General features: G+C 44.1%; 1 protein-coding gene across 1 annotated transcript in view; it reads left to right on the forward strand.

Annotated features, from left to right (window-relative positions):
* The first annotated feature begins 1,310 nt into the window (after positions 1–1,310).
* Positions 1,311–17,369, forward strand: part of LOC143962153 (C-reactive protein-like) — a 38,497-nt gene continuing 22,438 nt past the window's right edge. The window contains exon 1 of the mRNA XM_077471484.1: positions 1,311–1,416. The gene's annotated coding sequence lies outside the window, so the exon portion shown is untranslated. The remainder of the gene's footprint in view (positions 1,417–17,369) is intronic.

The following is a 17,369-nucleotide window of genomic DNA, read 5'->3' on the forward strand; positions in this document are numbered from 1 at the left end:
AACCCACAAAATTCTGCCAATCAACATTTAGAGGTCTTGAAGGCTTTGGTGCTTAGAGATCTAGAACAGATTGTCCCTAAAAGGAATACTAATAAATAAATGTCTGCACTTAACTACTGGCAATAGAATTTCACAGAGCAGCCCAATCATCCTCTTTGCGGGTCCCCCGTCGGTGCTCCTCCTCTCTTGCTGGTGCCCCCAATAGGAAACCGATTACCATGCGGGCTTACTCCAGAGTCCCGCTGCTGCGTCCATTGACACAGAGAGCAGGACTTGGTACTGCGCCCCCCCCCACTTTATCATCACTGGAGTTGATTGACAGGAGCAAGAGCCAATGAAACCTCTTCTTGGGTCCCCCGTCGACACTCCTGGCTCCTCCTCTTTTGCTAGTGCCCCAAGAAGGAGATTAATTCCCATGCAGGCATACTTGCTTCTGAGCCCCTCTGCTCTCTCCCGATTCCCATGGGGGCACCCATGCAGGCTCATTCCCAAGCCATGCTGCTGTATCCATTGACACAGACAGCGAGACTCGGCCCCACCCCCCGCTCCATCATCACTGCAGTTGATTGACAGTGGGAGCCAATGGCTGCTATCAATCTTCTCAATGAGGAAGATGGACATGCTGGATCGAATTGGGATCAGGTAAGAATAAGAGGGGGCTAGGGGGAGCAGAGAAGGTGCTTGAGGCTTTAGAAACACTTTAAGGCAAGGGTCTAAAAGTGGTGACCCTTCAGCTGTTGCAAAACTACAAGTCCCATCAGGCATTGCATGGCTGACAGTTACAAGCATGACTCCCACAGGCAGAGGCATGACAGTTTCTCAAAAACTGGAGGGCCTCCAGTTTATGACTCCTGCTTTAAGGCATTTTGATATTTGCATAACTCCACTCAAGAGCCAACTCACTGCTTCTATAAGGGCTGAGGGTTCTTGAGAGGAGTACTGAGGCAGCTCTGTATAGCACCCTGCCGGCCCCTCCCGCCAGCATTGCACATAGAAGCCCATAGATCCCGTACACTCCCAAATAGGCAACACAAGAATGATTTTGGTTTGCAAAAAAAAGTAATTGCTCAAAAAAAACAAACAGAATCTTCCATATCTGTTCTGGTCAGGAAGGCTTGGATTGCACATGGACAAGAACGGGTCAATGCTTTTCCTATATGACATTGCCTGTGTTGGTCTTGGAGGCTCCTGATGTTTAGTCTCTTGTATTGTGCAATGGTGATCCCTGGGGGGAAGAGTGTAATTGGGCGGGGGTTAGGGGGAGGAGGAGGTGTTATTAACAAGGAACAGATGTTATAACACCCCCCCCCCCCGTCTTCTCATTCCGCCATTACTAGGAGGATCTGGGCACTGAGAGCGCCTGAGGCTGGAAAAACAGAGAAAGAGCCAAACGGACCGGCAACACAGAGATCGAAGGTAATGCACAAATAATGGGGGGGGGGGGTTACATGGGATGTGTATGGGTGATTGACCAGGAATGAGAATGCCGATCAGAGAAGTCAGAAATCAGCATGATGGAACCCAAGATTTCTAGAAGAAGGGATCACCATATACAGAAATGTCTATCTGTCCAGGCCTCTTCCCATCTCCATCTTGCCATCATGCTGCAGTTGACCTTTCTTAACAGCCAGGGCTTGGTACCCCTAAAAAAATCATAAATTCACATATTTTTTGCATGCATTATGTTTGTAAGCATAACATTTTCAATATTTTTTTCAGTGCCCTGAAAAAGTATTCATACCCCTTGAAATGTCCCACATTGTCATGTTACAACCAAAAAGGTAAACTAAATGTTTTAGGGGGATTTTATGTAATAGACCAACACAAAGTAGCACATAATTGTGAAGTGGAAGGAAGATGATAAATGATTCAAATAAATATGTGAAAAGTGTGGGGAGGCATTTGTATACCACCCCCCCCCCCCCCGAGTCAATACTTTGTAGAACCCCCTTTCGCTGCAATTAAGTCTTTTTGGGGATGTCTCTACCAGCTTTGCACATCTAGAGAGGACATTTTTGCCCATTCTTCTTTGAAAAATATCTCAAGCTCTGTCAGATTGGATGGAGAGCGTCTGTGAACAGCAATTGTCTTGCCACAGATTTACGTTAGGTCTGGACTGTGACTGGGCCATTCTAACACATGAAAATGCTTTGATCTAAACCAGGAGTCTTCAAACTACGGCCCTACAGTTGTTCAGGAACTACAATTCCCTTCATGCCCAGTCATGTCTGTGAATGTAAAAATGTTTTACAATGCCTCATGGGATGTGTAGTTCCGCAACAGCCGGAGCGCCGTAGTTTGAGGATACTTGATCTAAACCATTCCATTGTAGCTCTGGCTGTATGCTTAGGGTCATTGTCCTGCTGGAAGGTGAACCTACACCCCAGTCTCATCACTTTTGTAAACTCTAAGCCCTTGTACATACGGTTGGACATTCCGACAACCAAATCCGTCTGATTTTTTCCGACGGATTTTGTCCGACTGATTTTGACCGAAACTGTTGCATACACACGGTCGGACAAAGTTGTCGGAAAATCCGATTGTTCAGAACGTGATGACGTTATTTCGTTACTATGGGACTACGTTCCGGCTAGTAGCCAATAGCTTTGGTCTAGGAATTTGATCTGAGCATGCGTGGCACTTTGTCCGATCGGAATTCTCTACAAAAGATTCGGACAAAGTTCGATCGGATCATGTTGTCGGAAAATTTTATAGCCCAGCTCTAAAACTTTGTTGGTCGGCTATTCCAATGGAAACAGTCCGATGGAGGGCTAACAGGTTTTCTAAGATTTTAGAAAAATTGGTTGAAGATCATTACTTATTATTATTTACCACAACACTGGGTGTTCATTATACCCGCGTGGTGTCCCAAGATTTACAGGCTCACCCATAATAGGTGTGGTCTCTGTGCCTAAATACTATAGAGAGAGAAGATTTACAGGGGAAGGGTTCCCACTGAGAAGAGACACAGGCGGACCATGCTGCTTAATAAGGCATACATTTTATTAGAAAAATATATTTAATACAAAAAGGGCCAAGACCAGGTACCCACCACCAACACCAAGACAACGTTGTCTGTTTAAGAGCAGCTGAATCGCGCTTCAACCATGCATGCACACACCTATAACAAGGCTATTGTTAATTGGAGTGGGTCATGTTTATGGATCAGACTGTTGATCTTAAGCCCCATACACACTATCAGATTGTCTGCTGATTTTTTCCTTCAGGTTTACCAAAACCATGTAGTGGAAGGGCCTGCCTGATTACATACACATTGAAACCCCTAAGGTTTGACCTCATATTATATGGTTTTGGTAAATCTGATGGAAAAAATCAGCAGAAAATCTGATAGTGTGTATGGGGCTTTAGTGACATGCACCATGCGTAACAAAGTCCGTCCTGTCACTAGGTTTAATTAGAAACCCTTTTAACAAAAAGGACCCCTGTTAAAGGGTGGTTGATTGAGTCAAGCTGCTAGTCCCACAGAGACAGCATTCATTGGGATTGTAGCAGAACATAGCTGTCAGTGTGGAGAGATGATTATAATCCACAGTTAGTATCCAGTCCAAAGGCACAGATATACAGTTTCCTGGAGTGGAATTGCATGTATTCACAGGGTCCAACTGTTGGAAAAAACAATAGCTCAATGACGCTGTTATGAAGCTGGATAATACTGGCTGAGAGCTAACAAACAGGAGGAGGCAAAGTAAAAGGAGGCAATTGAAGGACCTATGGTCCGCTCACCCGACCATTCATGGAGAGATATAATCACAGTCTTGTACTATCTTTCTCCGGTCCGGGGGGGCTGTATGTGCCATCCTGTATGCTCCGTTTGTTGAGTGGGGTCCGTGGGGCTCCAGTGGGCAGTTTGCTGTCAGCACTGTGTAAGTGTCAGGTCCTCTGGGCCACAGTCCACTTGTCTCAGCCGAGATAGTCGGCTCTGGCTTCAGGCAATCAACTGCGCATGCACAAGCATGATGAGATACGTCATCCACGACACATAGAGCGTCTCTGTCGTGATGCCAAATCCGACATGTTTCACCAGGGACTCTGTTTTTTTTTTCAAGGGGCATGAATTGTGTTTCTATTTATACTGCAGTTAGTACCTCCCACTTTCAATTCAGGGTTGCTGTATAAAGAATCACCACTAGATGTCGTCTCCCATATAGAACATCACACACTATCTTTCTCTTCCACTATTCAATTATGTGCATACATTTGCAGACACTGATCGTTTTCAGCAAAAAAAAAAAAATAGAACAGGTTGAGTTAATAAATGTCTCAGATAATAAATGCCTTTCATGGTCGATGGACAAACGTTTTTTGTGTCCTTCCTCTGGGTCTATGTCACGCCTGCTGAGGTGATTTTTACATTAGCCACATTTTTTATATACTTCAGGCAGCTATTAGTCGATTACTCAAGATCTATATACAGTGGTGTGAAAAAGTGTTTGCCCCCTTCCTCATTTCCTGCTCCTTTGCATGTTTGTCACACTTAAGTGTTTCGGAACATCAAACCAATTTAAACAATAGTCAAGGACAACACAAGTAAACACAAAATGCAATTTGTAAATGAAGGTGTTTATTATTAAAGGTGAAAAAAAATCCAAACCATCATGGCCCTGTGTGAAAAAGTGATTGCCCCCCTTGTTAAAACATACTATAACTGTGGTTGTCCACACCTGAGTTCAATTTCTTTAGCCACACCCAGGCCTGATTATTGCCACACCTGTTCACAATCAAGGCATCACTTAAATAGGAGCTGCTTGACACAGTAAGGTCCACCAGAAGATCCTTAAAAGCTACACATCATGCCGAGACCCAAAGAAATTTAGGAACAATTGAGAAAGAAAGTAATTGAGATCTATCAGTCTGGAAAGGGTTATAAAGCCATTTCCAAAGCTTTGGGAATCCAGCGAACCAAAGTGAGAGCCATTATCCACAAATGGCGAAGACATGGAACAGTGGTGAACCTTCCCAGGAGTGGCCGGCCGCCCAAAATTACCCCAAGAGCGCAGCGACGACTCATCCAAGAGGTCACAAAAGACCCCACAACAACGTCCAAGGAACTGCAGGCCTCACTTGCCTCAGTTAAGGTCAGCGTTCATGCCTCCACCATCAGGAAAAGACTGGGCAAAAATGGCCTGCATGGCAGAGTTCCAAGGAGAAAACCACTGCTGAGCAAAAGGAACATCAAAGCTCGTCTCAATTTCTCCACAACACATCTTGATGATCCCCAAGACTTTTGGGACAACATTCTGTGGACCGATGAGACAAAAGTGGAACTCTTTGGAAGGTGTGTGTCCAAGTATATCTGGCGTAGAAGGAACACTGCATTTCATAAAAAGAACATTATACCAACAGTAAAATATGGTGGTGGTAGTGTGATGGTCTGGGGCTGTTTTGCTGCTTCATGACCTGGAAGACTTGCCGTGATAAAAGGAACTATGAATTCTGCTGTCTACCAAGAGATCCTGAAGGAGAATGTCCGACCATCTGTTCGTGTACTCAAGTTGAAATGAACTTGGGTTCTGCAGCAGGACAATGATCCTAAACACACCAGCAAGTCCACCACCGAATGGCTGAAGAAAAACAAAATGAAGACTTTGGAGTGGCCTAGCCAAAGTCCTGACCTGAATCCTATTGAGATGTTGTGGTATGACTTTAAAAAGGCTGTTCATGCTCGAAAACCCTCTAATGTAACTGAATTAGGACAATTCTGCAAAGATGAGTGGGCCAAAATTCCTCCAGGACGCTGTAAAAGCCTCATTGCACGTTATCGCAAACGCTTGGTTGCAGTTGTTGCTGCTAAGGGTGGCCCAACCAGTTATTAGGTTTAGGGGGCAATCACTTTTTCACACAGGGCCATGATGGTTTGGATTTTTTTTCACCTTTAATAATAAACACCTTCATTTACAAATTGCATTTTGTGTTTACTTGTGTTGTCCTTGACTATTGTTTAAATTGGTTTGATGTTCCGAAACACTTAAGTGTGACAAACATGCAAAGGAACAGGAAATGAGGAAGGGGGCAAACACTTTTTCACACCACTGTATGCATCCCTTTTGGGCTTAAACAAAATTATAATGATAAATGCGTTTTATTTTTATTTTTTTCCGGTTTAGCTAAATTTATGCTATCTTAAAATTAATAATCACATAACTTTCATACTTGTTGACTACTTTAACCACTTTCACACCGGACCATTTTGCTGGTCAAAGACCAGACCACTTTTTGCGATTCGGCACTGCGCCGTTTTAACTGACAATTGCGCGGTCGTGTGACGTGGCTTCCAAAAAAATTGACATTCTTTTTTTCCCACAAATAGAGCTATCTTTTGGTGGTATTTGATCACTCCTGCAGTTTTTATTTTTTGCACTATAAACAAAAAATAGAGCGACAATTTTGAAATAAACGCATTATTTTTTACTTTTTGTTATAATAAATATCCACCAAAAATATATATAAAAATGTTTTTCCCTCAGTTTAGGCCGATACGTATTCTTCTACATATTTTTGGTAAAAAAAAAAATTGCAATAAGCGATTATTGATTGGTTTGCGCAAAAGTTATAGCGTTTACAAAATAGGGGATAGTTTTATGGCATTTTTATTGATAATTTTTTTTTTTTTTTAACTAGTAATGGCGGCGATCAGCGATTTTTATTGTGACTGTGACATTATGGCGGACACATTGGCCATTTTTGACACATTTTTGGGACCATTGTCATTTATACAGCAATCAGTGCTATACAAATGCAGTGATTCCTGTGTAAATGACACTGGCATTGAAGGGGTTAACCAGGGGGTGGGAGTGTAGGGTTTAAGTGTGTCCTAGGGGCGTGTTACTAAATGTGGGGGGCTGGGCTTTGTGTTAGTGAACACTGATCTCTGCTCCAATCACATGGAGCAGAGATCAGCGTCACTTGTTGCTGGGCAGAACGGGGAGATGCTGTTTACATCGGTATCTCCTCGTTCAGCCGCCCCGTGAAACGATCGTGGGTATCCCCACGGCGACTGAGTCCACGAGACCCACGACTGGACTCACGGGGTCTCGACCGGCACTCAAGCACGCCGCCGCCGGCGCGCACGCGATGGCAGGGCGGCATTTTAAAATGGACGTACCTGTACGCTAATATGCCTGCCCATGCCATTAGGGAAGTGGTTAAAGTAAATCTACATAATGCAAGTTTAGGCCCTATCTGGAATGAATAGCCTATCTTCGTCGTTTTGAGCCACATTGGACGCATGTCAAATTATGTGAATATCTTTTGGTTTAATGAATACAGCTGCTGTGTATAAAGTAAAGTACAGTAATAAAAAACACTGAGAGACATATACAATCTTTCAGCCCTAATCAATTCATAGTGATATATGTGACTGCTGGAAATGCTGCATTGCAACTAATAGTCGCATAACCTTTATTTAGCTATTTTCTTCTGTTTTGTTTTGTTTTCTTTATATTTTATTTTCTATCGTTACATAGGTCTGATTCTATATCTTTATTATCTGAGACATTTATTAAGTCAACCTGTTCTATTTTTTTAATTTTAATTTTGCTGAAAACATATTGATCAGTGTCTGCAAATGTATTCCCATAATTGAGTGCCTCTGAATAGTGGAAGAGAAAGATAGTGTGTGATGTTCTATATGGGAGACAACATCTAGTGGTGATTCTTTATACAGCAACCCTGAATTGAAAGTGGGAGGTACTAACTGCAGTATAAATAGAAACACAATTCATGCCCCTCCTATCCTTGAAAAAGACACAGTCCCTGATGAAACATGTCGGATTTGGTATCACGACATAGACGCTCTATGCGTTGTGCATGCGCAGTTGATCCGCCTGAAGCCAGAGGTGACTATCCTCGGCTGAGACAAGCTGACGGTGGCCCAGAGGACCTGACACTTACACAGTGCTGACAGCAAACTGCCCACTGGAGCCCCACGGACCCCAACCAACAAACAGAGCATACAGGATGGCACATACAGCCCCCCCGGACCGGAGAAAGAGTACAGAACTGTGATTATATCTCTCCATGAATGGTTGGGTGAGCGGACCATAGGTCCTTCAATTGCCTCCTATTACTTTGTCTCCTGCTGTTTATTACCTCTCAGCCAGTATTATCCAGCTTCATAACAGCGTCATTGAGCTATTGTTTTTTCCAACAGTTGGACCCTGTGAATACATGCAATTCCACTCCAGGAAACTGTATATCTGTGCCTTTGGACTGGATACTAACTGTGGATTATAATCATCTCTCCACACTGACAGCTATGTTCTGCTACAATCCTAATTAAAGCTGTCACCGTGGGACTAGCAACTTGACTCAATCAACCACCCTTTAACAGGGGATCTTTTTGTTAAAAGGGTTTCTAATTAAACCTAGTGACAGGATGGACTTTGTCACGCATGGTGCATGTCACTAAGATCAACAGTCTGATCCATAAATGTTACCCACTCCAATTAACAATAGCCTTGTTATAGGTGTGTGCATGCATGGTTGAAGCGCGATGCAGCTGCTCTTAAACAGACAACGTTGTCTATTTTTAACATGATCTTGGTGTTGGTGGTGGGTACCTGGTCTTGGCCCTTTTTGTATTAAATATATTTTTCTAATAAAATGTATCCCTTATTAAGCAGCATGGTCCGCCTGTGTCTCTTCTCAGTGGGAACCCTTCCCCTGTAAATCTTCTCTTTCTTCTAAGATTGTCCTGTATTTGTCTCCATCCATCTTCTCATCAACTCTGACCAGCTTCCCTGTCCCTGCTGAAGAACCACCACATGATGCTGCCACCACCATGTTTCACGGTGGGGATGGTGTGTGCTGTGTTAGTTTTCCGCCACACATAGCATTTTGTTTTTAGGCCAAAAAGTTCAAAGTTGGTCTCATCTGACCAGAGCACCTTCTTCCACATGTTTGCTGTGTCCTCCACATGGCTTTTCACAAACTGAAAACAGGATTTCTTAAGGCTTTCTTTCAACAGTGACTTTCTTCTTGTCACTCTTCCATAAAGGGCAGATTTGTGGAGAACACGACTAATAGTTTTCCTGTGGACAGATTCTCCCCCCTGAGCTGTGGATCTCTGCAGCTCCTCCAGAGTTACCATGGACCTCTTGGCTGCTTCTCTGATGAATGCTCTCCTTGCCCGGCCCGGTCAGTTTAGGTGGACGGCCATGTCTTGGTAGGTTTGCAGTTGTGCCATACTCTTTCTTTTTTTTCTTTATTCTTTATTTTTCCTTTTTTTTTAATCATTACAAAACATTGATATACACCTCTCACCAAACAGTTTTATCCAAAAACATACAATCACATTACTTCCATAAATCCCCATCAATATTAATTATTAAATTGCCTTCTCATTCTTCCATTACAAATATATACCATTTTCTTTATCCCTCTCCCCTTCCCAACCACACCATATCCTGGTATAGCCTCTGTAGGCGCAAAAGTACCAGGAGAGAAAAAATAACATAAAAAAATAAAATAAAAAAATAAACAAAAAATAAATAAAAATAAAATAAATGAAAAAAAAAACATTCCTCTCTCTCCTCCCCTCTCCCTTCTCCTCACCCTCTATTCAGCTAAAATGACCCGTACCCTATATTGAAAATATGGGGCCCAAGTCCTCCGATATTTCTCCTCTTTTTCCTTCCGTGTCATAGTCAAATCCTCTATTTGTTGGATTTCTGAGACCCTTGCCAGCCATTGAGATCTTGAAGGAGGTATATTGCTTTTCCACAGAGCTGGAACAATGAGTTTTTATACTTGTCATTCGGTATCGGGGTATCATGTAATAAGTAAGCTGCTGGGTTTTCTCCAAGCACCACACCCGTGATCGCTTCTACCGTCACCTCAACCATCTTCCAAAAATCCCTCAGCCTTGGGCATTCCCAAAAGATATGTATCATGGTGCCTTCTGATTCCTCACATCTCCAACGAACATCAGATACTTGGGGAAACATCTGGTGTAGTGCTGCCGGGGGTTCTGTACCACCTAGTGAGGATTTTATACCCTCCTTCTTGATACCTACTTGCCAATGAGGCCTTATGGGCAAATAGTAAGATCCTCTCCTTTTGGGCCTGTGAGAAAGACACCCCCAGATCTGCCTCCCATCGCTGTATAAAAAGGCAGTATCTGTGGGGTCTCGACCTCAATTCCTCAATTAATAAGGCATATAGGTATGAAAAGAAGTGTCTCAGCAGTTCTCCCTTCAGACACAACTGATCAAATATCGATGGGTCACGTATTGCCCCAAACGCTCCCATCTTAGATCGGATATATGGAACTCAACTGCCCACCGATGCAGAAAGTCTAAGCCCTTGTACACACGGTCGGAGAATCTGTCGGAATGCGTCTTATCGGACCGTGTCGTCAGATAATCCGACTGTGTGTGGTCTGCATCGGACTGATTCCGTCCGAATCTCCGTCCGACCCAATTTTCCAACATGTTGGAAATATTTCCCGACCAACTGGGCCGGACGGACCTAATCCGATCATGTGTAGAGCATTTTCATCAGACCAAGTGCCACGCATGCTCAGATCAAATTCCTACATCAAAGCTATTGGCTACTAGCCTAAATGTAGTCCCATCGTAACGAAATTACATCATCACGTTTTGAAAGATCGGATTTTTCGCCAACTTGGCCCGACCGTGTGTATGCAACAGTTTCGGACACAATCCGTCGGACTAAATCTGACGGGCAAAATCCGACGGATTTGGTTGGCAAAATCTCCGACCGTGTGTACGTGGGCTAAGTCTGCTGAGAAGTTTCTTTCAATCTCTCTGATAGACATAACTCGCCCCTTCTGTTGAAAAACGCACGAGCCTACTGATGCCTCTACTTGCCAGAGCCCTAAAACAGGGATCTGTCATTCCTGGTTGAAAGGTTAAGGCTTACGTCTTCATTCCAGTCCGTCCCCAGCCACCAGAAGCGGCGGATGTTTGATCAGGGCTCACGATGGAACGGGAGCCCCGGTAAGAGTGGCGGGAAGGGGGGGGGACGTCCCCTCCCGCTCCTCCAGCATAACAGTCGAGTGGCTTTTAGCTGCATCCGTTGTTATGGCTGGAAAGCCAATCGCCCGCTCTAAAAAACAGTACCGGGAGGATGCCTGCAACTGCGGGCATCATCCCGGTATAATAACCTCTGTTATCCACCCACTGGAGGAGAGGCATTTTATAATGGGGAAAATTATCCGGAAAGATGGAGATTTTACATGCAACACAAACATCAGTGCAGTCCCATTCTCTTAATATCTTTATTTTAAACCTATCATCATCTACCCCCCCGGTATGTAATCTTTATTTTGCAGTGCCTCACCTTAAGAGCCCCAGCCTCCTTAATAGACAAACCATATCCCCTTGTTCGCTCACCCAACCCCCCCCCCCCCCAACTTTCTCAATAAAAAAAAAATGTATGCACATACTCACAAAAACACATATATGCATATAATCCTACATGCGCATACGCACCTACATGTACATACACACATGTGTACCTAATAACCCAGAATATCATTTGTAGGAGGAGGGACAGGGAGTAAGGGATAGGGGGAGGGATGGGTAGTAAGGGATAGGGAATAGCTCCCCCTCCCCCTACATGTGCACACCACCACACCCCTCCCCCTCCATATATATATATATATATATATATATATAACCCACCCTCCCCCCTATTTAAGAGGTCCTCTCAGCACTCCTTGGACCACATTATTCAAATTTGACAAGTGTATCCCCTCCCTCTCCACACCCTCTGTCATTACCAATCACATAAACGCACAGTCATAAAACACCCCACCCCCGCTCTCTCTCAAGCCCCTACATTTGAGAGGCTATATAAATAAAGTAATAATAATAAATAAATAAAAATCCTCCCCTTATCACATCCCTCCCATCCCCCCACCCCCCAACCTTCGTCCCAAAAACTCATACCCCCCACTTTTCCCATAATAGGAAATCTCCAATATACACATTATATCAGTGCCCCCTTTCCGTCTTCTTATCAGTGTATTTATCCAGCCCTCTGGAAATATTGCTGTTTTACAAAAAAACGCTATAATCCAAAATACATTCGTGACCATCAACCCAAAAGAAAAAGAAGAAAAAAAAAAAGAAGACCCCTTCTGTAAACTCCACCAGTGTAACATTAATTATACAGACATCAACCAAGTAAAACGTGATTTTCCTGAGTCAATAAAAAAAAAAAAAAAAAAAAAACCCTCCTCCCGTTATCATACCCCATCGATACGTGGCACCCTTAGTGTTGAGTGTATGGTCCAGGTCCTCCTGACCAGCCCCCAGGAAGGCTACGGCCTGGGGTGCGGTTCCACCCGACTTTGATGCTTCAGGGCTGGCTAGCCCAAGGCAGAGGAACTAAGGAAGGATTCCAGGGTGGATGGGTGCCGTCTCCGGTCCAGAAGAGACCCGGTGTACTTTGAGCATTCCAGGGGAGGACTCTTTAGAAGGACACCACGCCCGAGGTTGGTTTTTCTTAACAAGAGCCTGGAAGGGCTGAAGTAACCGAGAGAATCTGGTCTTGTGGATATCGCCAAGCAGGCTGAAAGATCCAGGTATCCTACAAGTGTTCTACAGCTTAGTTTCCCTACATGTTCTACAACAACGTCTGTGACAAAGACTTTGTTCCTGAGTAAACACCTTGTTGGCTGCTCGGCCTTGTGAGAGAGGGACTGTCCAACCTGAGTGATCATCCAGCTGTGAATGGCTATTCTCTGAATACAGTCAAAGTAAGCAAGTTCCTTAACGTTTATAGACTTTGACATTGAGAGAACCTGAACTTTCCTTTCCAACCCTCTGATCCCAAGTTAAAAGACTGTTCAATGGTTGACGTTTGCAAATAAAAGTCCATTCAAGTGGATCTATCGTCAGTCTCAAGTTACTGGGTCATCTACCACGGGACATCCCCTAGACGTGTCACAAGGAGAACGGAAGGTAACAGTAAGCCCAAAAATAACCAGCAGCTCCTTCGGGGGTTAGTGCTACACGTGTCCCTTTGTGTTGGTCTATCACATAAAATCCCAATAAAATACATTTACGTTTTTGGTTGTAACATGACAAAATGTGGAACATTGCAAGGGGTATGAATACTTTTTCAAGGCACTGTATACATACTTATACTATGCACAGGGATTTTTGTTCAGTGGGAACACAGGAGAACGCAGTTCTGGCACCTCAAGCACTGAATGTATGCAATGGCAAGGGTTGCTGGGGGATGTGTTGGAGGGTCTACTGATAATGCTGGCTGGGGGATCTATTGTTGCTGGAGGAGATCTATTTTTGTTTGTGCATGTGGGGGGGGTCTATTGCTGCAGGGGATCTATTGTTGCTGGAAGGGATCTACTCTTATGGGAAGGGTCTATTGTTTCTAACTGCTGGAAGGTCCATTGATGCTGGCTGTAGGGAGATCTGCTGTTGCTGCTGAGAGCCTATTGTTGCTGGAGGGGTTATTTGTTGTGGGTGGTCCATTGTTGCTATAGCAATAGACCCCCTAGCAACAATGGACTACCTGCAACAAAATGTCACCCCCCCACAATAGACTCCGAGCGGCAACAACGGATCTCCCCACAGCCAGCATCAATAGACCCTTCAGCAGTCAGTAACCATAGAACCCTCCCACAACAGTAGATCCCTCCCAGCAACAATTGACCCATCAGCAACATAAGACCCACTCCCAGCAGTGTCCTCCTCCAGGATTAAGAACATGTCCTTTTTAAATATATGAGCACAGGGTGTGTATGTGGCATGAGATTGTCATCATCATACCCATAATCTATATAAAATAAAATCCTTTTCATGTTGGGATTTCACTGCAGGTGTGACTTACCACATTATCCGGTTGCCCATATCTGCACCCACTCCCTATGTTTATGGGGGGTGTGGTATTCATGTGACCTCTCGTGAGCCACGCCATTGGTTCTCTGACGCTACCTCCTTTCCCCTTGGTATCCTGGCGGTAGACATGGACCGGGTAACATTCCAGATATGTGAAGGAAATCGAGGCACCACCTTATGGGGGAACTCCATCAAAAATATCACAACTCATTTTATCTCTTTGGAAGTACATCTTTGGGTAAATGATATTAACAAATATGAGGTATTTCCAACACAAATAATACATAATACTTGATGTATTCATTCAGTGAAATTTTGTTTTATCAACAGACCACCATTTCTCTGAAGAAGACCCCCCAGGGGGTTGAAACGCGTTAGAATTATATATATTTTTACTGTTATTATAATATACAGTGTAATTTATAGTTGTGTCTGTTAATGTACGCCCATGGATATCGTTGTACTCTGTACAGTGGTGTGAAAAAGTGTTTGCCCCCTTCCTCATTTCCTGTTCCTTTGCATGTTTGTCACACTTAAGTGTTTCGGAACATCAAACCAATTTAAACAATAGTCAAGGACAACACAAGAAAACACAAAATGCAATTTGTAAATGAAGGTGTTTATTATTAAAGGTGAAAAAAAATCCAAACCATCATGGCCCTGTGTGAAAAAGTGATTGCCCCCCCTTGTTAAAACATACTATAACTGTGGTTGTCCACACCTGAGTTCAATTTCTCTTGCCACACCCAGGCCTGATTATTGCCACACCTGTTCACAATCAAGGCATCACTTAAATAGGAGCTGCTTGACACAGTAAGGTCCACCAGAAGATCCTTAAAAGCTACACATCATGTCGAGACCCAAAGAAATTCAGGAACAATTGAGAAAGAAAGTAATTGAGATCTATCAGTCTGGAAAGGGTTATAAAGCCATTTCCAAAGCTTTGGGAATCCAGCGAACCACAGTGAGAGCCATTATCCACAAATGGCGAAGACATGGAACAGTGGTGAACCTTCCCAGGAGTGGCCGGCCGCCCAAAATTACCCCAAGAGCGCAGCGACGACTCATCCAAGAGGTCACAAAAGACCCCACAACAACGTCCAAGGAACTGCAGGCCTCACTTGCCTCAGTTAAGGTCAGCGTTCATGCCTCCACCATCAGGAAAAGACTGGGCAAAAATGGCCTGCATGGCAGAGTTCCAAGGAGAAAACCACTGCTGAGCAAAAAGAACATCAAAGCTCGTCTCAATTTCTCCACAACACATCTTGATGATCCCCAAGACTTTTGGGACAACATTCTGTGGACCGATGAGACAAAAGTGGAACTCTTTGGAAGGTGTGTGTCCAAGTATATCTGGCGTAGAAGGAACACTGCATTTCATAAAAAGAACATTATACCAACAGTAAAATATGGTGGTAGTAGTGTGATGGTCTGGGGCTGTTTTGCTGCTTCAGGACCTGGAAGACTTGCCGTGATAAAAGGAACTATGAATTCTGCTGTCTACCAAGAGATCCTGAAGGAGAATGTCCGACCATCTGTTCGTGTACTCAAGCTGAAACAAACTTGGATTCTGCAGCAGGACAATGATCCTAAACACACCAGCAAGTCCACCACCGAATGGCTGAAGAAAAACAAAATGAAGACTTTGGAGTGGCATAGCCAAAGTCCTGACCTGAATCCTATTGAGATGTTGTGGTATGACCTTAAAAAGGCCGTTCATGCTCGAAAACCCTCTAATGTAACTGAATTAGGACAATTCTGCAAAGATGAGTGGGCCAAAATTCCTCCAGGACGCTGTAAAAGCCTCATTGCACGTTATCGCAAACGCTTGGTTGCAGTTGTTGCTGCTAAGGGTGGCCCAACCAGTTATTAGGTTTAGGGGGCAATCACTTTTTCACACAGGGCCATGATGGTTTGGGTTTTTTTCACCTTTAATAATAAACACCTTCATTTACAAATTGCATTTTGTGTTTACTTGTGTTGTCCTTGACTATTGTTTAAATTGGTTTGATGTTCCGAAACACTTAAGTGTGACAAACATGCAAAGGAACAGGAAATGAGGAAGGGGGCAAACACTTTTTCACACCACTGTATATAAGAGTCCGCTTTTAAACTGCTCAGGTAGAGCTCATGTTTTTTACCAAATATTAAAATACGTTTTATATTATTTATCATGCGTTAGTACTGTTTTTTTTGCTGCCTAAAAACCCCGTTTTGTGGGGGAACTTGTTCTATTCTGATTCATCTGGGGTGAGCAGCACTCTCCTAGCTCTATGTAGCAATGTGTTCTTTTCGACTACTACTAATAGGGGGTACAAAAGTACCCCTACCATTTCACAAAGAAAGTGTAAAAATAGTTAAATAAGACAAACACACTTTTGAAAAATTCCTTTATTAAAAATAAAAAAAATAAAAAAAAGATTCCAGCGGTGCTAATCCACTCTTGCTATCCAGCGACAGATCTCCGGGGTCCAGTGATGGCTGATCTGATCCAGCGATGGGGGATCTCTCAGTCCAGCGCTGTCCATGCATCCGTCTTCTGTCTCCACTGCGGAGACACTGCGGGGCTCACCTGACCCCGCCCCCTCTGATGCTGGTGAGGAAAGCTATGGGGTTCCCCAGTGACGTATGGGTGACCCCGTCCCCTCTGTCATTAGGGAATCCCTGGCTCCCCTCACCAGCGTCAGAAGGGGTGGGGTCAGGCGACGGGTGGCCCCGCCCTCCTAATATAAGAAACGTCAGCGCTGGGATCCCCGCAGTGTCTCCGCAGTGGACACAGAAGATGGATGCATGGACAGCTCTGGACTGAGAGATCCCCCATCGCTGGATCAGATCAGCCATCGCTGGACCCCGGAGATCCGTCGCTGGATAGCAAGAGTGGATTAGCACCACTGGAATCTTTTTTTTTTGTTTTTTTATTTTTAATAAAGGAATTTTTCAAAAGTGTGTTTGTCTTATTTAACCATTTTTACACTTTCTTTGTGAAATCCCCTTACCATTTCAAACAGGGGAGGGCCGGGATCTGGGGGTCCCCTTGTTAAAGGGGGCTTTCAGATTCTGATAAGCCCCCCACCCGCAGACCCCCACAACGACCGCTCAGGGTTGTGGGGATGAGGCCCTTGTCCACATCAACATGGGGACAAGGTGCTTTGAGGGGTCACAGACCCCCAAAGCATCCTCCCAATGTTTAGGGCATGTGGCCTGGTATGGTTCAGGAGGGGGGGGCGCTCTCTCGTCCCCCCCTCTTTTCCTGCGGCCTGCCAGGTTGTGTGCTCGGATAAAGGGTCTGGTATGGATTTTTAGGGGGACCCCCATGTCAATTTTTTTTTAAATATTATCCATACCAGACCTGAAGGGCCTGGTAATTGAATTTAGGGGAACCCCCACGCTTTTTTTTTTCTTTAATCAATGAATGAATGAATTGTCGGCTAATACAGAGAACACTCATTGAGTGTTCTCTGTATTACGGGAGCCGACAATATAGCCGCAAGTGATTTTAAAAGACTTTTTTTCCTGCAG

This window comes from Lithobates pipiens, unplaced genomic scaffold, assembly GCF_037356315.1.
Source record: "Lithobates pipiens isolate NorthernLeopardFrog02 unplaced genomic scaffold, aLitPip1_a1.2 Scaffold_8, whole genome shotgun sequence".
Classification (NCBI taxonomy): domain Eukaryota; kingdom Metazoa; phylum Chordata; class Amphibia; order Anura; family Ranidae; genus Lithobates; species Lithobates pipiens.